Source organism: Micromys minutus (genome assembly GCF_963924665.1).
Source record: "Micromys minutus genome assembly, chromosome: 14".
Lineage (NCBI taxonomy): Eukaryota > Metazoa > Chordata > Mammalia > Rodentia > Muridae > Micromys > Micromys minutus.
In genome coordinates this window covers 14,729,490-14,743,044 of record NC_137983.1, presented here as the reverse complement: position 1 = coordinate 14,743,044, position 13,555 = coordinate 14,729,490, and the positions used below count along the sequence as shown (strand labels likewise).

The 13,555-nt window shown below is 39.0% G+C and overlaps 1 protein-coding gene across 1 annotated transcript in view; it reads left to right on the top strand.

The window, feature by feature from the left end:
* The first annotated feature begins 197 nt into the window (after positions 1–197).
* The window catches only part of FBXO8 (F-box protein 8), a 39,933-nt gene continuing 26,575 nt past the window's right edge, over positions 198–13,555 (top strand). Inside the window, exon 1 of the mRNA XM_080929051.1 lies at positions 198–442. The gene's annotated coding sequence lies outside the window, so the exon portion shown is untranslated. The remainder of the gene's footprint in view (positions 443–13,555) is intronic.

Sequence of the window (13,555 nt, the reverse complement as noted above, 5' to 3'; positions counted from 1 at the left end):
GAATGTCGTGAGAGTCTTATCAATTACATCTCTTTTATCTATTGTCGTGTTTCAAAAGTGCATAATTTTGATGGCCGAAGTCGTTCAGAGTAAGAAGAGAGAAGTCAAGACGTTATGGCGAATCTGAATCAAGAAAAGTGAAATCCTTATCCTTTCAGGAGCCGCTCCGTGACGTCACTTCCGGCAACAATAGGAAACGTCAAAAACTTGCACAGTCCGCCGCTCCGGCTCCTGCAGGCTGAGTTGCTGTGAATTCGTAGGAGTCTGGCGGCTTCTGGTACTCTCACAGTCACCGTGTTCTCCAGTGCGAACGCGTGCGCTCAGGACAGGCCTCTCCATGGCTTGGGCACCAGTTCCCGGCTGAGCCATTTTCTTTTCGGCTGACAGCCCCTGCCCACAGGCTGAATCGTCGCGGCGGCGGTGGAGATCACAGGTCGTTCAGGTACTAGCGTTGGCACAGATATTTCCATGTCCTTGCCTCTTCCGCCCGTACGCTCTCACTCTCCTTCTCCGAAATGAGGACTAGGGATGCTTGCCACTTGGTAGCACCGGTCCAGTAAGCAACAGTTTAGGACCAATGGGTATTGTAGAACATTTTGAGTGACAGCAGCGATGGCTTACTAAAATGGTGTATCGGTTTCGAGAGGCGGGTATGAGTCTCTTTCTAGGCCATTGGTATAGAGGTCGATTTGGGACTTGAAGTAGCTACGCTGCGTCGTCCTTAATCAAAGATGACAAGTGGTGGAGGTTACTTTCTTCAGTTTCACCTGTTGCTTTTATGGTGGTTATAGTGTTCAATGACCAGGCATGCTTTCGTTTTTTACGATGTTCCATTAATTGCAATCCAAACATACAGTTTAAGGTCTCTGCAGTTTGTTGCTACAGTCTCCAAACAGACTATGAAAATTGGTTAAGTACTTTTCTTTTTGTTTTGTTTTTCTGTGACTGGGCTCCACTTCCCACATCGTATGTACTCAGCACATATTGTTTCGACAAAAACCATAGCAGTTTGGAATTCTTACCCGATATATTTTAGGTTAAGATTTCGTTCTGTATTTACTAATTAAAAATTGTGAGTACTTAGTTTCTAGGTGAGACTTTTATTTTGAAGGTGCCCCTGCGTTCTTTTCTAAGAATTACCTTCAGCATTGCAATTGAATACAATCTGTTGTTCATTTCAGTGTTTGTGCTCCCTTTTTATTTGTATTTTGAGACGGTCTCCTGTGTACTCCAGGCTGGCCTAGAATTCTCTCTGTAGCCCCAACTGTCCCTAGCTAGCAATCTCAGTGTTTGGCCTCCCAAAGGCCTGGAAGTGTGGTTTTGCAACAGCCCCCTAAGTACTCTTCTCTTTGCTTTGATGTTTGAACTTTGGTACTTTTACTCCTAAGAAAGGAGCTTCTGGTTACCTCTGTGAACGTTTATTTTTATTTTTATTTTATTTTATTTTATTTTATTTTACAAAGTAGAGCAAGTCTCAAAATGAACAAAAATAAAATTTATTGTTTACAGGTTAATTCAGGTCAATTCAGAAACTTCTTGCATATACAGTTTGTCTAGATTCACCTAAGTAACTCCTTTAGTTAGGTATTGCTGGTTTATGATTATCTCCAGATTTAATGCAGCTTAGAGCAACAAACATATATTATCTTGGATTCTTTGAGTCAAGAATCAGGGCAGCATTCTACAGAGTAGCTCAGATTGTTTCTTGATGTAGCAGTTAGGCTGTGCTTGGACTTGGGATATTATTGAAAGACCCCACTGAGATGGACTAAGGATCTCCTTCCAGTGCATGCACACAGTTGACAGCTGGCCTCATTTCTCTGCCAAGTGGGTTTCTTCTTAGAACTACCTTACAGGGTGGCAGTTGATTTCCCCTGCAGCAGACAATCTAGGAAAGAGCATCTAAACTGAGGGACGATACCTATATTTTGTAATGTAATCTTAGCAGTGATACCCCGTCACTGCTATCATATTGTATTTGTTAAGAGTCTTAAATCCAACCCACATTAGAGAGGCAATGGATAACACAGGAGGTAGAATAGATGGAAGCCAGGCACAGCACCGTGGCTGATAACTTAGCAGTTAAAGTATGTAGTAAGTAAGAATGTCCAAATGTATGTCCAAAGTTTGACAAAAAGAATATAATTCTGGGGAAAAAAAGCCTGATTATGAAGTAATATGTAAACCTATACTAGCATCAGCTCTAGCAGAAAAATAATTTAAAATATATTTTATATTAATTATCCTAAAGAATATTATTTAATATTGCCTGAAGCATCGAGAATCTGAAAGGAGTGTTTGAGCTTTTAGGGTCTACATAGCATAACTGGAGACTCTGTATTTCTTTTACTTTTCACATAGCTGAAATCATGGGTCAAAATGAATATCTCAAAAATAGCTTTTGAAAAGGAAAGCAGTTAGGAACAGAATAGGGCTGAGTAGACATAAAATTCAGGTCAGTGGCACATTTGTGCTAAACCCATATGATAAGATATGGGGTGGGAGAAGTGTGTTATGGAAGTATATTTTCATTTTTTTAGAAAAGGATTAGATGGCACACGGGAGTAGGAGTGGGTAACAGGATAGGCTGTCCCCCATGTTGCTGTGTCCTTCAGCCCAAGGAATGTTCTTTAGACCAAACCAGCAGCAACACAACAGTTAGGATGAGACTTATGGAACAAGGTTTATTAAAAGTAAATTTAATGTAGATTTAGTAGCAACATTGACAGAGAGAAAGGGATTTGAGAAAATGATGCTACACACCCAAAGTGTGGTCTTGGACTTTTCATGATAGGATTATATTCAATTGTCTTAACAATAGCAATACATACAATTTTGATGGCCTTTAAAGTTATACTATTAAAAGTTTTCTTTAAAGTAAATTAAACTTTTGGATGTATTTATTTTTATCTAGTCAACATTCTGTTAATAAATAAGATGTGTTGGTTTATGGTGTATTATATAGTTTTGAGTGTGATCAGATAAAAACACAGGTTTTTAAAAAAGAACAATAACCTTTACTATCCATGCTTCACAAGAAAATTGAGACTGCTTTGATTGTAAACACAACTCCCAATTATGTCAGATTCTCACTGATTTGCAGGCATAGATTTGCAAGTCTCTTCCCTTTCTGAGACCCCTTAGTTGTCCTGCACCACAGGCCCCAGCTTCTGTGTACACTTGACTGCTCTTCACCAGTACAGCTTTTGCCCCTTAGCCAGAAAAGCTTATTGGGAGCAAAAGATTCACCCTTCAGGTTTGTTTTAGCACTATTTTGGCTTTGACCCAATATAAAATTCTCCATGCTTCTTCCCAGGTTTGACAGATACTCTAAATCCATGTTTATTTGCCAAATGTTACCTAAGTTTATTGACACAAAACAAATATATGCAGTTCAAGTTTGAGCAATGAATTTAAGGGGCTTAATTCTGGAACTATCTATGTCCGTATTCTTCCAGACTAGAGTGTGTACAGGACTGTGTAAGCATTTGAATGAAGAAGCCAGCTTTGAGAAGTGAAGCTTCAGCTTTTCTGCCCATCCTACTTAGTTATTTATAGATGTGGTGGGAGTGGACGAACAAGTGGTGGGAAGCACAGAAAATAAACCTGTCAGTTTATCCAGTTAAAAATGTACATGTCAGTGACATTCAGTATATCTACGATGGCCTGTGACTATTTCCACTATCCATCCCATAATTACGTACATTTCACACAGCTTATCATGTCTGCTACTGTCAGCCACCCCATGCCTACTCCTTCCACCAGCTGAGTCTTGTTCTGCAGCCTATGACTGTGGCTACACTAAGTAGTTCATATAAGCAGTGCCGTGTAGATTGTTTTTACATAGTACTGAAATGCTCACAATATTAAGTTCTCTAGTTTCCAAGTGTGAATGTATTTCGATTTATTTCCCTTTCACTTCTGTCGGTGCTTGTACCTGTCATTGTAGAAGTCACCAGTCACTTGACTGGTTAGATTAATTCCTAAATACTATATTTTTGTAAATGAAATTATCTTCTTAATTTCTGTCCAGATTGTTCATTAGTATGTAGAAATACAACTACTCTTTTCTGTTGCACTAACATACTGCCTTGTTGCTGAACTCATTAGTTAATTATAAGGTGTTTTGTTTTGTTTTTGATACAGAAACACAGCTCTCACTTCAAAGAGAATAAAAGATAGTTATTCTGAAGACAAACATGACTCTATAATCTGAGAACATGGCTTCAGGTTATTTCAACTACCATCTTCCAGCCTGTAACATTTTTTGACATTTTATAGCTACAGAAGAAAAGAAAGGGTAGAAGTATGAGGAAGGTGGGCTATAATAAATCAGGAAAATCTCTGCCACTGCTTTCAGATGTTGTCTGGTTCATGCTTAGCATTTTGGTTGGTGGAGGCTGTTGCTATACTAAGTTAATACATTTCAAAAGATTTTTATGTGATGTTAGGTCAAACATGGTGAGCAATGGGTGGCTATTAGGGAGTTAATAATAGTTCAAGTTAATTTGATGCTGAATATCTACATCCCAACAGTTCATAATCACAAAGTTCCAATCTGTCTGTATTGTAAAAGAATCTTTAACGTGGGTGTGACATAATCACATAATCATAAAGTTTCAATCAGTTTGTATTGTAAAGGTCTTTAACATGGGTGTGGCTTCTTCTGTGAATTTCAAGTTCTGTTTCACTTTGGTTTTATAGAAGCTTTAGTGTACCTGCAAACAGACATGGTTTTACTTTTTGTTTTCTACTTGGATATCTTACATTTACTAATTGCAGGGATCTCTGGAAACAAACAAAATGGATAGCTGAAAGAGATTTGGGGTAGAAAGCTCAGAACCCTTATTTTTCCAATTATCATGAGAAAACTGAGACTTTAAGGTTTTAAGAGACTTGAGCCTAGATAAAAATCATCCTATTTCTGACTCCCTTCAGGTTACCCTCAGTATTTTTGGTTTAATACTTTAGGTGATGTGCCTTAGGGGTAGGTGAGAATGTGCCATCATTTTAGGTATTGATACAACCATGCTGGGTAAACAGTAATTTTTTTTACAGTAGAGCCAATTTTTTAAAATTGGTATCTGTGAGCAGTATGAAACAGTAATTGTATGTACAAGTTAAAACAACATCATGTCTAGGCCAAAGAAAAGTGAAGAAATTGAATAAATATAAACTCAGATTTGTGGTTATGTTTGCATAATATGTTTTCATTTTCTTACATTCATTTAAATACTATTTTGCTAACACTTATAGGAAGAAATGAAAGAGATGGGGGTGAGGTTGAACCTTAGAAAACAAGGCAATATTGTAAATCTTTTTGAATTAAAGTAACCCACAAATGGTATGCCTTTTAGTCAAAAAAAAAAAAAAAAAAAAAAAAAAAAAAAAAAAAAACCTGCTCTTTCAGGGCCAGATCTCTAAATTTAATGAGTGGAGTTTTATGTGTTTCATGTGCCTTGTGACCTCTTAGTGCTTAGCTATTTCCTTTTTCTCTTTAGAAAGACCACCTTGTGGACTGACCTTTCATTTCTCTGAACTGTGGACTCTAAATTTTAGGACTGTGATTGGTTATCAGGTGTTTCCTAAAAATTTTTACCGGTCTACTCTAAACAATGTTGGTGGTCTATTTGTCTATTCTTGTGGGTGTTCAGACATAAATCATTGGCTGCCAGTCGGATTCTGAGTGCCTCACTGAAAGTATTTCTCTCAGACTCTCACTGCCTTAATCCATTAATACCACCTCATGACAGCTGAAGATTTTAAGACCTAAAACAGCGAAACATGACATTGCTATCAGTCTGTTTGAGGAACACTCCTTTATAGGGGGGGGGGGTGAATTTTCTTTAATAATTCCTTAAAATCTAATAAAATTTAAATCCTTAAAATTTAATTGAATTTGGATTTTAAGCATAGTATGTTATCACTTTATCTGAGTTAGGACATTTATTTATAAATTCTACTTCCACTATTGAGATGTAAAACAGTGGAAAAAGTAGCATCATGTGATGAGAATTTAAATGAACTGACTCATGTTTTGTCAGTCATCACATTAGTATAACAACACAGCTCAGAAAGAACTGTATGGAATCAGATTGCTTGCCCGAGGAAGAATAAATGATTAGAATCTGAGTTTGGAAGAGTCTTCTAATCCTGTTGGCCTCTGTATAGATTTTAACTGAAAGTGAATCATTCTTCATCTCTGAGTGTGCTGGCTAGTGTTATGTCAACTTGACACAAGATAGAATCACCTGAAAGGATGGAACCTCAACTGAAAAATGCCTTCCTAAGATTCATCTGCAAGGCAGGGCATTTTCTTAATTAGTAAGTGATCCGAGAGGGCACAGCCCCTGTGTGTGTGTGTGTGTGTATGTGTGTGTGTGTGTGTGTGTGTGTGTGTGTGTGTGTGTGTGTTATCTATCAAAATGGCATCTTTTAAAAACTGCAGCCATCTATTGAAGTAAATTGTATAGTAAATCGGGTCCTCTGGGGCTTGCCCAGCTGCCCTGAGCTACAAACTGTCCCCTGAGTGCTATTGTCCAGCCTCAGTACTGCCAGCCTTCACCAGGCCTTCTGCACCAGGAACATCCAGGTTAGACCCCATTACACCCAGTGTCCTGCCCAGAAGGTCCCCCTGGGGTATGCCAATCTACAAGAGCTAACTGCTCTGTAATGTTTGCTAGGTCTGAAAATACCTTTATTTTCTAAGATTTACTTTATTTATGTACATAGACATCTTCCCTGTATGTATGTCTATGCACTGACCCTTGAAGAAAATTGTGAGTTTTAAGATGTAATAATATATAAAGGTTTTGAGTGGTTGTTACAGAGCAGTAAATAAACTGGTCTATAACACTGAAACAATATTAGTGATTAATGTTTATGTTGAGTATTGCATAATTGTCTCGGGTATAATACTATGAACAAAAGGAAGGGAACAAGACAACAAGACCAGAACGTTTAAGAATTAATTCTTCACACCTTATCCCCCAAAGAAGTGGGACATTTTTTTTTCTTTTTTCTTTAACAGTTTTTCTGTCTTTAAGGGCAGGATCAATTATTCTGTGGTTACAGAGAGCAATTAAAGAGCATTTACTGCTCTTCGAAGGGACCAGAGTTCGGTTCTAGCACCATGTCTGGGCAGGGGATTTGATGCTCTCTTCTGGCCTCTTGAACACCCGCATATTTTACATGCATACACTTACTAATTAATTAATTAGTTAATTATTGCTTCTCAAAATGTCAAAAATAGTTCTTATTTAATGTTTTAAAGTTTTTCTTAATTGAGTCACTCTGCTAATGCTCAAATTCCATTCTAACTTTATTGATAATTGTACATTGCATTATTTTTTCCCTGAAAGTTGAAATGACTTCCAGCTCCATTATTCCTTGTCTTTATTAAGGATTATAATATTGATAAAAGCATGCTCTTTTATCTTTATTTGTCACTTATGTATATTTGTAGGTTTTTAATATTAATATAATCCACCATTTGCCTTCTTACTTTATAACCAAATTGTTCAGTATCTGCCCATTAGTCACACCATCAAATTAATTCCAAGGTTTCCTCTTGAAACTGTCATAATTGCTTTTGTTACAGTCTGCCTTTAGCTAACAGTACATTTTTTTAAGAAATGTACCTTAACCAGGAGTGGTGTCATACACCTTTAATCCCAACAAGGCTAACCTGGTCTACAGAGTGAGTTCCAGGACAGCCAGGACTACATAGAGAAACCATGTCCGAAAGGCAGATTTAATTGGTAGTTTTAAGGAAATACCAAGTAGCCTGGAAAGTTGAAAATTGAAAAATGAACTTTTTTTTATCATACCTTCATACTCTGGAAGGATAGGCAGCTCCCATGAGCATGCAGTACGTAGAGTGGATCTGTAATATCTGTTAACATTAGAGTTATAATTGGGCTAAGGAAGTGGCTCAGCTGTACAGGCATGAGAACCCGAGCTTATAGATCCTTACCACTTACGTGAAAATCTTGAGTAGACATATATCTGTAACCAGAGGTGGGTGAGGGGTGGTCCCTGAAGCTCCTTGACCAACTGTCCTTGTGAAAATCCATAAGCTTCTACTTCTGTGTCCTTAATTAAAAGTGAAGAGCCATCAAGGACTTCAGACCTCCATATGCAAGTGTATACACACCCCCCAAACAAATGTACAATATACAGATAGAAGATTAAGTTTTACTGAAAAGTCACTGAATAAAGAAAGTTGTAGACTGTTGTATATGTGTTGTAGTAATCCTTTAATGACTGCACATTAGATTGTTTTGAAAATAAGATGCTGACATAAGATGTATGAATCCTAATAGTCTAATAGTCTTTACTTTAAGGCGGTTGTTTGGTAACCATTATGCATAAAAGGACATAGTTTTTAATTATGTGTTATATGTCTGTGTGAGATTATGTGCATGTGTGTGTTCAGGTGCCCACAGAAGCTAAAATATCAGATCCCACCAAGATGGTGTTACAGGCAGTCGTGGGCTGCCCAGTGTGGCTGCTAGGAACTTAACTCAGGACCTGGGCCAGGCCAGTACTTGCTCTTAACTGCTGGACCATATCTCCAGGCCCCAAAGAAGAATGTTTTCTAGCATTATTGTACAAGTAGAGAGACAGTGGCCCAGAGAAATTAGCCCCCTGGTTTTCTTTTTTTTTTTTAACTTTATTTTAAAAAACAAAGATAAAAGAAAAAAAATTTAAACATTTTTGCATAAATGTATAGAAATACATTTTTGTCAGTGCTTGGCTTTTTTTTTCTTTTTTTTAAGGTTTGATACTCTGCATTAAGGTCTTACTTGTCACAATGAGCAAAAAGTACATGTAAAAGAGGATGTAACCCAAAATTAGTCAACGTTTTCTTGGTGTGTAAGGATTGAGCATAATGGCTTTTTTTTTTTTTTCTTTTCTTTTTTTCTTGAACTTCACACAGTCTGTGAGTTGTTTCTGGGGCAGTGCGAGCCTCTGGGGTTAGCATCCCACTATCAGTGACTGCATATTATGTCTGTTCTTTTGTGACTGGGTTATCTCACTCGGATGATATTCTCTAGATGCAGACATTTTCTTATGAATTTGGTTAAGTCATTGTTTCTGATAGCTGAGTAGTACTCCATTGTGTAAATGTACCACAATTTTTGTATCCATTCATCTACTGAAGGACATCTGGGTTCTTTCCAGCTTCTGGCTATTATAAATAGAGCTGCTATGAACATTGTGGTGCATGTGTCTTTGTTGTATATTGGAGTGTCTCTGGGGTATATGCCCAGAAGTGGAATAGCTGGGTCTTCAGGTAGTACTATGTCCAATTTTCTGAGGAATCGCCAGACTGATTTCCAATTTCATTATTCGTCTCACACTGAATTGTTCTTTTGTTTTTCCCTATTTTTGATCCTCCACCTTTTGGGCTTCTTTAGGACATATAAGTTTCCGCTTTCTTCTCTAAAATATTCTAAATGAGTCTATTTCTTTTTAAATAATATTTTAATAATTCTTTGAATTTTTTATTCATGTGTATGATGTATTTTGGTCATGGCCATTTATTATTACCTTACTTTGGTTCTCCCTAGTTCCTGCCATGATCCCAGTCACAAAACAATACAAATGTGCTGATATACTCTATTTTTCCATTTTGTATGTATTTATATGCATGTCTTATATTTGTATGGGGATGTTAATATGTGTGTGGGCGTGCCCTGGTCCTTACGTATACTGGAAATAAGAAGACAACTTGTAAGAGTCATCTTTCTTTTTCTACCATGTGGGTCCTGGGAGTCCATCATAGATCACTAGTCTTTACAGCAACTGCTTTTGCTGGCTAACCCATTTCTGTGCTGTTCATTTTAAAAGGCAGCCTTAACTGAGCTCAGTAGTAGGGGCAGAGAGAGAGAGGAGGGGGAGTAGAGGAGTAGAGGCTAGTCTTGAGCACATGGAGAGGAAGGGGAAGGGAATGGGGAGAGGAGGGAGAACAAGAGAGGAGAGCAAGAACAAAAGCAAGAGAGTGAGGAGGGGGCAGGCAACCCCTTTTATAGTTCCAGGTAACTGTGGGGCAGAGCACATCTGGCTGTTGTCAGGTAACTGTGGGGTGGGGCTTGGAGAATCCAACATTCTCCCGTTTGAGTTTAATTAGAAAGAAAATTAAAGATGATGGGTGGAACAGTAGGGTCGTCATAATCTCTGGCTGCTTCACACTTGCAGTAGTTTTTCAGTGAACCTAGAAAAGTGGGAATAAGGATGTTTGTCCAGTCTTAGAGTTGTCTGTTTCCTTGTTGTCCAGGGTCTGTGGAACCATCTGAGGATAGGTCAGAAGGAACAGGTCCAATATAAGGGTCTGTGTCTTCGAGAGAAGGCTGAAGCATCTGTAGGCTGCTTCTCTGGAGCTGTTCTAGATATAATAGTTCCTATACTTGGCAAGACGCTGGAACACACACACACACACACACACACACACACACACACACAGTTATAGGTACAGATTAAGTACATTTGGAAGAAAGAAAATTTTTGCAGGAGTGGTTCTAGTGAGAGCATTTCTTCCTTTTTCTTATCATAAAAAGAAGGGAAATGAGAAGGGGGAGGCTGATGGTGAAAGGGGAATAGGGGCACTGTCTCTTAGGCTATTTCCTGCTGTCTTGGGACCTCGCCAATTTCAGTGTGTAGCAGCTGGCTTTCACCACTGGGGTCCACTTAGTAAACATATGTATCAGGCTCTTCCCTGGACAGCGGCTGGTAGTCCTGTAACAGAAACTGATTAATAGTTTGGCTAGAAATGTTTTGTATCTGTCGTTGAAGGAATGTAGGAACAAGGTTAATGAGGCAGGGAGCGAATAGTAATGCCAGAAAGATGACTAAGAAAGGCATTATGATAGGGAGTATCCACTTCCATAAAGGGTTTTCGAAAATCCAGGAACTGGAGGTCTCATGTTTCTTGGAATTTTGTATGTCTGATTGTAGCTCCTGGATTTTATTTCTCACTATCCCAGATTTGTTGACATAGAAACAGCATTGTTCTTGGAGCAACAGGCAAAAACCACCTTCTTTTGCTGTCAGGATGTCAAATGATGAGATGGGAGGGGTCAGGATGGGGGCCTCTTTCCATTTACCAGAACACTGACAATATGTATAAAGATCCTGTAAAATGATCTAGTATGCCCTTATGTGGCAATTTTTGAATCATTGTGTAATGGATATTGAGTCTAGACATTTTTGTAAAGGTGTATCAGTTTCGAGGTTAGTCAAGGCAGTTCTTTGTTACAGATGTATTGGGGGCCACTGACCAGCTCAAATATGCACTTTGGTTGGTGACTTAGTCCCTGGGCACTCTGAGGGGCCCAGTTAGTAGATACTACTGTTCTTCCTGTGGGGTTGCCATCCCCTTCAGCTCCTTCAGTCCTTCCCTTAACTCTTCCATTCAGGTCCCCAGACTCAGTCCAGTGGTTGGCTGTGTTTGCATTTGTCTCAGTCAGGTGCTGGTAGAGCCTCTAAGCCATGCAGGCTCCTGTCTGCAAGCACATCTTGGCATCAGCAGTATTTTTTTGTCCCTGCATATCCTTTAAACAGGAGCAATTCTGGGTCAGACATTTAGAAATAGTTAGGTGGCCTCATCCCTCCACTGGTGCCCTGTCTATCTACTGGAGGTGGTCTCTTCAGGTTCCATCTCCCCACGTTAGGGTTCTCCCTCTAAGGTCATCCCTATTGAGTCCTAGGAGCCTGTCACATCTCCGGTGTCTGGGACTTTCTAGAGGTTCACCCCCCCCCCATTCTCCATCTCACACTGCTGCATATTTCTATTCATTCTCCTGGCCCTCTGGATTTCTCTCCTGTCTACCCCCATACCTGATCCTGCCCCCTTTTTATCTCTCCCTCCCCTCTCCCACCCAACCAGATCCTTCCTTCTCTCTGCCTCCCTTGATTATTCTGTTTCAGCTTCTAAGTGGGATTGAAGCACCCACACTTGGGTCTTCCTTCTTGTTAAGCTTCATATGGTCTGTGAGTTGTATCATTGGTATCCTGAACTTTTTGATTAATAGCCACTTATCAGTGAGTACATACCATGTATGTCCTTTTTGGTCTGGGTTACCTCACTGGATGATATTTTCTAGTTCCATCCATTTGCCTGCAAAATTCATGATGTCCTTGTTTTCAATAACTGAGAAGTATTCCATTGTGTAAATACACCACATTTTCTGTATTCATTTTTTTGTTGAGAGACATTTGGGCTGTTTCCATCTTCTAGCTATTACAACTAAGGTTATTATGAACATACTTGTAATGGCTGTTTCTGGTTGTCAACTTTCTCTGGTTCTTTCTTAGAGGGACCTACAGCCTTTGACAAAGGTAACTGTACACTGGGGGAAAGGAAATAATCAAGATTTTCTGGGGTCTATTGGCTAATGGGGCATCAGGCATCGAGCCTCCCCAGGACCAAGGGGTTCCCCTCCCACTGGTGCCAGGAAAGGCCATCCTCTGAGCCAGGGTCTCTCCGTGTATATTCATTGGTTGGTGGTTTAGTTCCTGAGAGCTCAAGGTGGGGTCTGGTTGATGGATATTATTATTCTTCCTATGGGGCTGCAAAACCCTTCAGCACCTTCAGCCCTTTCTCTAGCTCCTCCATTAGGGTCCCCATGCTCAGTCTGATGGTTAGCTACAAGCATCCTCATCTGCATCAATATGGCTCTGGCAGAGCCTCTCAGGAAATATCCATATCAGGCTTCTGTCAGCAAGTACTTCTTGGCATCAGCAATAGTGACTGGGTTTGGTGGCTGCTGTGTTCTATCTAAGGCTCAAATCATACCAAGAAAATTATTTCACTATTTTACTGACTTCATGTGAAAAATCAGTATTTCTTTTTGTAAAATTTTTGAAATAGTAATCAGTTTGGATTAATGAAACAATATTTTATTTAAAAGATTTGTGAAACTAATTATTTTTATTAGTCTTTCTGATTTAGTTTTTTTCTAAGTTTATTTTCTCTGGAAAAATTGTTTGCCTTGAAAGCAGAATCAAGTAAATTTAGGTCAGTCATTTTCTAAATATTTGTGCATGGGAAGACTGGAACACACCTTCTTATATCTTTTCCCAAGGGCTTTGGACAAATCCACAGGCTATTTGGAGAAGAATTGAAAAATTGCTCTAAATTACATTTTTATTTTCAAGCAGCCATGAAACCAAATAGGCAGTTATTGCTGAGAAATTTATTCTAGGTGTCTAATTTATAAGGTTTTGAATTGGACTTCAGGGCCTATGTTACAATTTTACTACAGTCTACAGCCTGAGTGTAGACTGGCAGGAATTCAATGGAAAGCCTGCATCACAGCTATTGTGCATCTGGGAGTTTGGTTAAAAGGGACTAGCTCAGCTGACCTGAGTTGTGATGAAAAGCAGGGTCTGGCACCTGTTTAACTGAAGTCCTGGGCTCCAATCAGAGCTGGATTGAATACTAGCCCATAAGTTTGTGTAACTGCAACTTGTGTTTTCACACACCAGCAACTTAACAACCAGCACATGAACAAATGATTGTTACCTATGAAGTGTGAGTCTTTAGCCAGCA